Consider the following 11,102-nt stretch of genomic DNA (forward strand, 5'->3'; position numbering starts at 1 on the left):
GGCCCCACTAGAACACCTCTAGGACTGTCTTAACTAACTGTAGGCCCCACTAGAACACCTCTAGGACTGTCTTAACTGTAGGCCCCACTAGAACATCTCTAGGACTGTCTTAACTAACTGTAGGCCCCACTAGAACACCTCTAGGACTGTCTTAACTGTAGGCCCTAGTACACTGGAACACCTCTAGGACTGTCTTAACTAACTGTAGGCCCCACTAGTACATCTCTAGGACTGTCTTAACTAACTGTAGGCCCCACTAGAACACCTCTAGGACTGTCTTAACTGTAGGCCCCACTAGAACACCTCTAGTACTGTCTTAACTAACTGTAGGCCCCACTAGAACACCTCCAGGACTGTCTTAACTAACTGTAGGCCCCACTAGAACACCTCTCAGGACTGTCTTAACTAACTGTAGGCCCTACTAGAACACCTCCAGGACTGTCTTAACGAACTGTAGGCCCCACTAGAACATCTCTAGGACTGTCTTAGCTAACTGTAGGCCCCACTAGAACACCTCTAGGACTGTCTTAACTAATTGTAGGCCCCACTAGAACACCTCTAGGACTGTCTTAACTAACTGTAGGCCCCACTAGAACACCTCTAGGACTGTCTTAACTGTAGGCCCCACTAGAACATCTCTAGGACTGTCTTAACTGTAGTGCCCCACTAGAACACCTCTAGGACTGTCTTAACTGTAGGCCCCACTAGTACATCTCTAGGGACTGACTTAACTAACTGTAGGCCCCACTAGAACACCTCCAGGACTGTCTTAACTGTAGGCCCCACTAGAACATCTCTAGGACTGTCTTAACTGTAGCCCCCACTAGAACACCTTTAGGACTGTAACTTACAACAACTGACTTAACTAACTGTAGGCCCCACTAGAACACCTCCAGGACTGTCTTAACGAACTGTAGGCCCCACTAGAACACCTCTAGGGCTGTCATATCTAACTGTAGGCCCCACTAGAACACCTCTAGGACTGTCTTATCTAACTGTAGGCCCCACTAGAACACCTCTAGGACTGTCTTAACTAACTGTAGGCCCCACTAGAACATCTCTAGGACTGTCTTAACTGTAGGCCCCACTAGAACACCTCTAGGACTGTCTTTAACTGTAGGCCCCACTAGAACACCTCTAGGACTGTCTTAACTGTAGGCCCCACTAGAACACCTCTCGGACTGTCTTAACTAACTGTAGGCACCACTAGAACACCTCTAGGACTGTCTTAACTGTAGGCCCCACTAGTACATCTCTAGGACTGACTTAACTAACTGTAGGCCCCACTAGAACACCTCTAGGACTGTCTTAACTGTAGGCCCCACTAGTACATCTCTAGGACTGACTTAACTAACTGTAGGCCCCACTAGAACACCTCTAGGACTGTCTTAACTGTAGGCCCCACTAGTACACCTCTAGGACTGACTTAACTAACTGTAGGCCCCACTAGAACACCTCTAGGACTGTCTTTAACTGTAGGCCCCACTAGTACATCTCTAGGACTGTCTTAACAGTAGGCCCACTAGAACACCTTTAGGACTGTCTTAACTAACTGTAGGCCCCACTAGAACACCTCTTGGACTGTCTTAACTAACTGTAGGCACCACTAGAACATCTCTAGGACTGTACTAACTGTAGGCCCCACTAGAACACCTCTAGTACTGTCTTAACTAACTTTAGGCACCACTAGAACATCTCTAGGACTGTACTAACTGTAGGCCCCACTAGAACACCTCTTGGACTGTCTTAACAGTAGGCCCCACTAGAACACCTCTAGGACTGTCTTAACAGTAGGCCCCACTAGAACACCTCTAGGACTGTCTTTAACTGTAGGCCCCACTACAACACCTCTAGGACTGACTTAACTAACTGTATAGGCCCCACTAGAACACCTCCAGGACTGTCTTAACTGTAGGCCCCACTAGAACACCTCTAGGACTGTCTTAACTGTAGGCCCCACTAGAACACCTCTAGGACTGTCTTATCTAACTGTAGGCCCCACTAGAACACCTCTAGGACTGTCTTAACTAACTGTAGGCCCCACTAGAACACCTCTAGGACTGTCTTAACTGTAGGCCCCACTGGAACACATCTAGGACTGTCTTAACTGTAGGCCCCACTAGTACACCTCTAGGACTGTCTTAACTGTAGGCCCCACTAGTACATCTCTAGGACTGTCTTAACTAACTGTAGGCCCCACTAGAACACCTCTAGGACTGTCTTAACTGTAGGCCCCACTAGTACATCTCTAGGACTGTCTTAACTAACTGTAGGCCCCACTAGAACACCTCTAGGACTGTCTTAACTGTAGGCCCCACTAGAACACCTCTGGACTGTCTTAATCTGTAGGCCCCACTAGAACACCTCTAGTACTGTCTTAACTAACTGTAGGCCCCACTAGAACACCTCTAGGACTGTCTTAACTGTAGGCCCCACTAGAACACCTCTAGGACTGTCTTAACTAATTGTAGGCCCCACTAGAACACCTCCAGGACTGTCTTAACAGTAGGCCCCACTAGAACACCTCGAGGACTGTCTTAGCTAACTGGAGGCCCCACTAGAACACCTCTAGGACTGTCTTAGCTAACTGTAGGCCCCACTAGAACAACTCTAGGACTGTCTTAACTAACTGTAGGCCCCACTAGAACACCTCTAGTACTGTCTTAACTAACTGTAGGCCCCACTAGAACACCTCTAGGACTGTCTTAACTAACTGTAGGCCCAAATAGAACACCTCTAGGACTGTCTTAACTAACTGTAGGCCCCACTAGAACACCTCTAGGACTGTCTTAACTGTATGCCCCACTAGAACAATGTTAGGACTGTCTTATCTAACTGTAGGCCCCACTAGAACACCTCTAGGACTGTCTTAACTATCTGTAGGCCCAAATAGAACACCTCTAGGACTGTCTTAACTGTACGCCCCACTAGAACACCTCTAGGACTGTCTTATCCACTATCTGTAGTCCTACTTCACTGTATTCATAGATTTTAAATTTGTAAAAGCTACATTTGGAAGTACACATTGTCAGAGAGTCATTAGTAAATTGTGTGATATTTTGATGGAATCAAGGAGCAGATTGTATTGGCTGTATTTCAACCAACCTAATGATTTCTCCTTTCTAAACCCCCATCTCGCCTGCTGAAACCAAGCTGAAATAACTTATTTATTAAGTTTATGCTCGTAGCTGAAAAGTTTGCCATTTGTCCTCACTGATTACATATTTTGGCAACTACAGTTGTATAATTTAAAAAAAAACATTATTTCCAATTAAAAATACTAATCATCATTAAGCTGAGCATTTGGCATTATTACATTGAAAACCCAAGCCAATTATAACGCAAACCGAAGACAATGTTAACATTGCAGTACATACAATAATCTCATCAAGACAAAACCATAACATAGTCATCAGGGTTTTTACACATTGCATTTAAACGAAAGGTCATGATATGTTTGTCATAGGTCGCTACGTTGCAACACCCCCTTAGGGCTTTGGTCTAAAGTAGTGCTCTATTTAAGGAATAGGGTGCCATAGGGCTCTGGTCTAAAGTAGTGTCTAAAGTAGTGTGTAGGGCTCTGGTCTAGTGTACTATATAGGAATAGGGTGCCATAGGGCTCTGGTCTAAAGTAGTGTAGTATATAGGGAATAGGGTGCCATAGGGCTCTGGTCTACAGTGTGTACTATGTAGGGAAAAGGGTGCCATAGGGCTCTGGTCTAAAGTAGTGTATATAGGGAATAGGGTTCTGGGGTGCCATAGGGCTCTGGTCTAAAGTAGTGTAGTATATAGGGAATAGGGTGCCATAGGGTTCTGGTCTAAAGTAGTGTACTATATGAATAGGGTGCCATAAAGTAGTGTAGTATATAGGGAATTGGGTGCCATAGGGCTCTGGTCTAAAGTAGTGTACTATATAGGGAATAGGGTGCCATAGGGCTCTGGTCTAAAGTAGTGTACTATTTAGGGAATAGGGTTCTATAGGGCTCTTGTCTAAAGTAGCGTACTGTATAGGGAATAGGGTTCTATAGGGTTCTGGTCTAAAGTAGTGTACTATATAGGGATTAGGGTGCCATAGGGTTCTGGTCTAAAGTAGTGCACTATAGGGTGCCATTTGGAACACAGCCTCTGTGTGAGGTCTGTCGATGCATTACTCCCTTTCTCCTCACATTAGAAATATTTGTACCTTTGGCGAACGCAGATTTTTTTCAGCATCTTCTTGTGTGAATTGTCATTGTCTTTGTTGTCATAGTATGTTGAGCGCTTTCAGCAAATATACCTACATATCTATTTTTAAATGCATGCTTTTTATTTTATTTTTAAAGATAAGCATTTTTCAACTGTTGCTAGAAAAAAAGAAACAAGACTGAAATATACATCAGGATTGAAAATGTCCTCCTCTTAAATATGTCCATATGAGTTTCTCGATTTGAGCCCCAAAAGTTTTATGTCTGCAAAACTACTGCAGTCTCTGTTTCGGCAATAAACCTCTGCAGTCTCTGTTTCAGCAATAAACCTCTGCAGTCTCTGTTTCGGCAATAAACCTCTGCAGTCTCCGTTTCGGCAATAAACCTCTGCAGTCTCCGTTTCGGCAATAAACAACAACACGCGTAAAAGGGACTTGTCATGCCATGCAAAAATATCTCTTCCACTATCTGGCCCGTTTTCTCTCATCTCACTTTCCTCCCATTTCCTCCTTTTCTTCTCATTCTTCTTCATATTTCTCAGCAGGTTATTTAAATGTAATTCCAGTGGGTCTTTTCCCTCAGAGCGCCCCCTACAGTCACATGCTGGTTTCACAGGTTGGGGACATACTGCTTTCCCCGGTCATCAGGGGGATCTCTGGTGTGAACATGTGGTTCTCTGCTTGGTGTCCACTTTGGTTGATGTCGACCTTACCCTCCCCACTTGCCCCTCCCCCCACCACACCCTGGGTGCAGTTCCCCACCGATGCCCCTCCTGCCGCTCCCGCGGTCTCCATCAGGTTCTTCTCCTCGTTGGTCAACCCTTGACCCCCGAGACTCTGGTCCAGGGTGTCCTCGTCCCCTGGCGGGGTGTCCACCACTACCATCAGCCTCTCAGGGGACAGGGGGAAGATCTCGTCTTCGGTGCCCAGGTCGAGGGCCTCTGTGCTGGGGAGGAGCGGTGTGGTCTCCCCTTCAGGGGACTCATCCTCCAGGAGGCTGGAGCTGAAGTCCTGGGGTGAGGTGGGGGCCCTCGATGAAAATGACCTTTAAACCTTTGGTCCCCTTGACGACAGGGTTGATGCTGCCTCTCAGGGAATTCCGGATGTTCTCAACAGTTCTGTTGAAGCTCTCTGCGTCGTCTCTGGTGGACTTTGTGGCACCATCTTGGTCATAGGGAACAAACTCATACTTCCTGTCTTTGAGGAGGGTGGCATCTTGTGGGCTTTGGACGTCATCGACACTCGACTCTGGGAGGAGATCCAGAGTCGGAGGGAACTTCCTTCCAGAACCCTCCCCAAACTCGTCCCTGCAGGTGGCGATGCGATCCACGCTGGGCAGGCTCTGTATTCTTTCACCTTCCTTCAGCTCCGTCGAAGACGAAGAAGAGCGCAGGACTTCCTGCATCTCCAGTTCTACTTTCTGTAAGGTCGGGGTCGGCGCAGGAGGGGACCCCGGGTGCTGCTGCAACTCCGGGGATGCCGTGGCGGTGAAGGCAGTTGAGGTGCTCACGGTGCTCAGGGAGCAGGAAGTGTTGAGGTTGGTGAAGGACTGAGACCTGGCCATCTCGTTGTACATGGACTCTAGGTTCTGAGCGTTAAGAAGCTGAGAGGTACCGCCTCTGAATTCGGGGATACCGCCTCTGAACTGAGGGCTACCGAGGTGCCGCCGCTGGGGGCTGCTGCTGCTGGTGATGGTGATGCGGTGGGTGGATCCCAGGAGGATGGATTCGGCGAACGTCTTATCCAGGGAATGAAGACTGGTGTCAGAGGCGACGCATTTGGGTGTGCTGGCCCAGCGGCTGGGGGACAGGTGGTTGTCCAGGCCCACACGGAGCTTGTCCTCTCCTCCTTTCTCCACGACTACATCCATCAGCTCCATACTCCGGGCGAACGCGTCCTTCAGGTTCATGGAGACGATACTACCATTTCTCTTGGCCCTCTCCAGGGCCTCCCGCCTCTTTATGGCCTTCTCCTGCCTCTTCTGCTCCTTGTAGAACTCAGAGAAATTGTTGACTATAATGGGGATGGGCAGAGCGATGACCAACACCCCGGCAATACAGCAGAGACCCCGACTATCTTACCCAGCAGAGTCTGAGGGTAGATATCACCGTAACCCACCGTAGTCATAGTGATAGTGGCCCACCAGAAGGAGGCGGGGATGCTGGTGAACTTGGTGGCGTCTTCGTCCTTCTCGGCAAAGAAGACGAGGCTGGAGAAGATCATAATGCCCATGGCCAGGAAGAGGATGAGCAGGCCCAGCTCGTTGTAACTCCTCCTCAGGGTGAAACCTATATTAGATTAGAATAGAACAACTAAAACTGTATACTCTCAATGAGTCAAACAGTGGTTCTTGGTCCTGGTCCAAAGAGGTGCTCATTTTAATGTTTGCCTTCGCACTATACATCTGATTCCCTTGAATCAATTCATCAAACCTTTCATTGGTGGAATCAGGTGCGTAGTGGGCAAAAAACTAAAACGATCACCCATTTGAGTCCCCAGGACCAGGACTAATACACACTGGGCTGAACAACATGCATACAGACCTAGAGACTGCAGCCCTGTGGAATGCCTGGCCAGCTTCAGAATCCTCAATATTCTCATGATCCGGAATATCTGCACCACGCGCCGAACGTTCTGGAACTGTAGAACACTCTTGTTGGATTCCGTCAGGAAGATGGTGACATAATAAGGGAGGATGGCCAGCAGGTCAATGACGTTCAGGGGACCTTTGAGACAGACAGGGAGAGAAGGAGGAGAGAGGAAGCAAGGGAGAGGGGTAGGGAGAAAGAGAGCGGTTAAAACAGTTTTTACTTCAATACGACTTTGTACAAGTGGCAGCGACAAGCTGAATTGCGAGTACAACTTGCATTTTAACTATAAAAATTGGCAGTATTACCAACTAAAACACAAAACGAAAGACAAAGTTCCAGTTTAGTTGAGGAGCGGCTTTAAGCGTATATTTACCTTTGAAGAACTTCCACTTGTCGGGTGAAGAGAGGAAGCGTAGGAGGTATTCCATGGTAAACCATGCGATGCAGATGGCTTCCACATGGGCCAGCTGGGGGTTGTCGTTGGCCTGGCCAAACTCATCTAGCACCTGGAGCTCTGGTAGGGTGTTGAGGGACAAGGCGATAGTGGAGAGAATTATGAACAGGATAGACAGGATGGCCAGGATCTGGAGGAAGGAGAGAGAGAGGGAGAGGGAGAGGGAGAGGGAGAGGAGGGAGGAGAGGGAGAGGGAGAGGGAGAGGGAGAGGGAGAGGGAGAGGGAGAGGGAGAGGGAGAGGGGGAGAGAGAGAGGGAGAGGTAGAGATGTCAGTGTAGCTGATGTAAAATGGATAGCTAATTGGCGGTGCGCAACGTAGAAGTACTTGTTCTCCAACTATACGGACGACACGTGTTCAGAGGGTCCGTGGCGTAGCACAGGAAGTAGCACAGGAAGTAGCACAGGAAGCAGCACAGGAAGCAGCACAGGAAGCAGCACAGGAAGCAGCACAGGAAGCAGCACAGGAAGTAGCACAGGAAGTAGCACAGGAAGCAGCACAGGAAGTAGCACAGGAAGCAGCACAGGAAGTAGCACAGGAAGCAGCACAGGAAGTAGCACAGGAAGCAGCACAAGAAGCAGCACAGGAAGCAGCACAGGAAGTAGCACAGGAAGCAGCACAGGAAGCAGCACAGGAAGTAGCACAGGAAGCACAGGAAGCAGCACAGGAAGTAGCACAGGAAGTAGCACAGGAAGTAGCACAGGAAGTAGCACAGGAAGTAGCACAGGAAGTAGCACAGGAAGCAGCACAGGAAGCAGCACAGGAAGTAGCACAGGAAGCAGCACAGGAAGCAGCACAGGAAGCAGCACAGGAAGTAAGGATGCTGAAGGTGCTGCGTCACCCCTTGAAAAACCTGAATAGGAACATGTTTTCATATTAAGGTATTATGTTTTTTGGTCCCTAGTTCAAGCCCAGTTCTGAGGCAAGGAGAGGGATGGAAGCAACACTGTTAAATATTAAACAGTAGCTATGTGTTCTGACTACAAAACAATACCCCTTTTAAAAGTGGTGCTATACGGTCTGTAGCCAGAACCAGGAGCAGTACATGTTCTTTGAGCAAAACGACAGTAGGAGCTTCTACTGTATATTTGACATTGATATTGTTCATTTGATATTCTCTGAATAAGAAGCATACAAATCTGCTTCACGCAAGCACACACACACACACACACACACACACACACACACAAATACACACACACACTAAGGTGAGATGCAAGAGACCATGTAATATCTTATATTTATATGACTTTCCCTTTCCCTGTCAATTAATAGCAGACACAAATGAGTCACAGCCTAACACCTTAGAGGAAATGAGATAACAAGAGAATAGAAATGAGTCACAGCCTATCTTATAGAAATGAGTTACCTTAGAGAATAGAAATTCACAGCCTAACACCCTAGTCAATAGAAATAGCAGAGCCTAACACCTTAGAGAATAGAAATGAGGTAGAGAATAGAAATGAGTCACAGCCTAACACCTTAGAGAATAGAAATGAGTCACAGCCTAACACCTTAGAGAATAGAAATGAGTCACAGCCTAACACCCTAGAGAATAGAAATGAGTCACAGCCTAACACCCTAGAGAATAGAAATGAGTCACAGCCTAACACCTTAGAGAATAGAAATGAGTCACAGCCTAACACCTTAGAGAATAGAAATGAGTCACAGCCTAACACCTTAGAGAATAGAAATGAGTCACAGCCTAACACCTTAGAGAATAGAAATGAGTCACAGCCTAACACCCTAGAGAATAGAAATGAGTCACAGCCTAACACCTAGAGAATAGAAATGAGTCACAGCCTAACACCTTAGATAATAGAAATGAGTCACAGCCTAACACCCTAGAGAATAGAAATGAGTCACAGCCTAACACCCTAGAGAATAGAAATGAGTCACAGCCTAACACCTTAGATAATAGAAATGAGTCACAGCCTTACACCTTAGAATAGAAAAGTAGAAATGAGAAATGAGTCACAGCCTAACACCACAGCCTAACACCTTAGAGAATAGAAATGAGTCACAGCCTAACACCCTAGAGAATAGAAATGAGTCACAGCCTAACACCTTAGATAATAGAAATGAGTCACAGCCTAACACCTTAGAGAATAGAAATGAGTCACAGCCTTAGAGAATAGAAATGAGTCACAGCCTAACACCTTAGATAATAGAAATTAGTCACAGCCTAACACCTTAGATAATAGAAATGCATCTATCGAGAGTCAACACATTACAGCCCAGCCATTCCACTGCTAGAGTTCAGATCTGAGGTGGTTGATTTGTCTCCAATGCCACCCTATACCGTCACTGAACAAAAATATAAACACCACATGTAAAGTCTTGGTCCAATGTTTCATGAGCTGAAATAAAATATCTCAGTAATTTTCCGTATGCACAAAAAGCTTATTTCTCTCAAATGTTACGCACAAGTTTGTTTACATCCCTTGCCAAGATAATCCATTCACCTGACAGGTGTGGCATATCAAATATCTGATTAAACAGCACAATCATTACACAGGTGCACCTTGTGCTGGGGACAATAAAAGGCCACTCTAAAATGTGAAGTTTTGTCACACAACACAATGCCACAGATGTCTCAAGTTTTGATGGAGCGTTCAACTGACATGCTGACTGCAGGCATGTCCACCAGAGCTGTTGCCAGATAATTGACTGTTCATTTCTCTACCACAACGTGGTTTTAGAGAATTTGGGAGTACGTCCAACTGGCCTCACAACCACAGACCACATGTAACCACGCCAACCCGGGACCTCCACATTCAGATTCTTCACCTGTGGGATGGTCTGAGGCCAGCCCCCCAGGAAAGCTGAGGAAACTGTAAGTTCTGCACAAACTGTCAGAAACCGTCTCCGGGAAGCTCATCTGCATACTCGTCGTCGTCACCAGGGTCTTGACCTGACTGCAGTTTGGTTTCGTAACCGACTTTGATGGCCACTGATACGCTGCAGAAGTGTGATCTTCACGGATTAATCCCGGTTTCAACTATACCGGGCAGATGGCGTTGTGTGGGCAAGCTGTTTGCTGATGTCAGTGTTGTGAACAGAGCAATTTGAATGCACAGAGACACTGTGACAAGATCCTGAGGCCCATTGTGGTGCTATTCATCCGCCGCCATCACCTCATGTTTCAGCATGATAATGCACAGCCCCATGTCACAAGGACCTGTAACACAATTCCTGAAAATGTCCCAGTTCTTCCATAACCTGCATACTCACCAGACATGTCACCCATTGAGCATGTTTGGGATGCTCTGGATCGACAGCGTGTTCCAGTTCCCACCAATATCCAGCAACTTCGCACAGCAATTGAAGAGGAGTGGGGCAACATTCCAACATCAACAGCCGGATTAACTCTATGTGAAGGAGATGTGTCGCGCTATATGAGGCAAATGGTGGTCATACCAGATACTGTTCTCTGAGCCACGCCACTACTTATTTTTATTTTTTAAAGGTATCTATGACCAACAGATGCATATTTTTTAAAATATATTTTACCTTTAGTTAACTAGGCAAATCAGTTGAGAACAAATTCTTATTTTCAATGACGGCCTAGGAACAGTGGGTTAACTGCCTGTTCAGGGGCAGAATGACATATTTGTTCCTGGTCAGCTCGGGGATTTGAACTTGCAACCTTCCGGGTACTAGTCCAACACTCTAACCACTAGGCTACCCTGCCGCCCCATATCTGTATTTCCAGTAGTGTGAAATCCATAGATTGGAGCCTAATGAATTTATTTCAATTCACTGATTTCCCGTCATGAACTGTAACTCAGTAAAATCTTTAAAATTGTTGCATGTTGGATTAAAAACAACAACATTTTTGTTCATTGTATTTTAAGTTCACTACTTTTAACTGT

At 46.6% G+C, this 11,102-nt stretch overlaps 1 pseudogene; it reads right to left on the bottom strand.

Moving 5' to 3' along the window:
* Nucleotides 1-4,780: 4,780 nt before the first annotated feature.
* Nucleotides 4,781-8,080, bottom strand: LOC135531293 (potassium voltage-gated channel subfamily B member 2-like; annotated as a pseudogene).
* Between the last annotated feature and the right edge of the window lie 3,022 nt (nucleotides 8,081-11,102).

This window comes from Oncorhynchus masou, unplaced genomic scaffold (assembly GCF_036934945.1).
Source record: "Oncorhynchus masou masou isolate Uvic2021 unplaced genomic scaffold, UVic_Omas_1.1 unplaced_scaffold_1575, whole genome shotgun sequence".
NCBI lineage: Eukaryota > Metazoa > Chordata > Actinopteri > Salmoniformes > Salmonidae > Oncorhynchus > Oncorhynchus masou.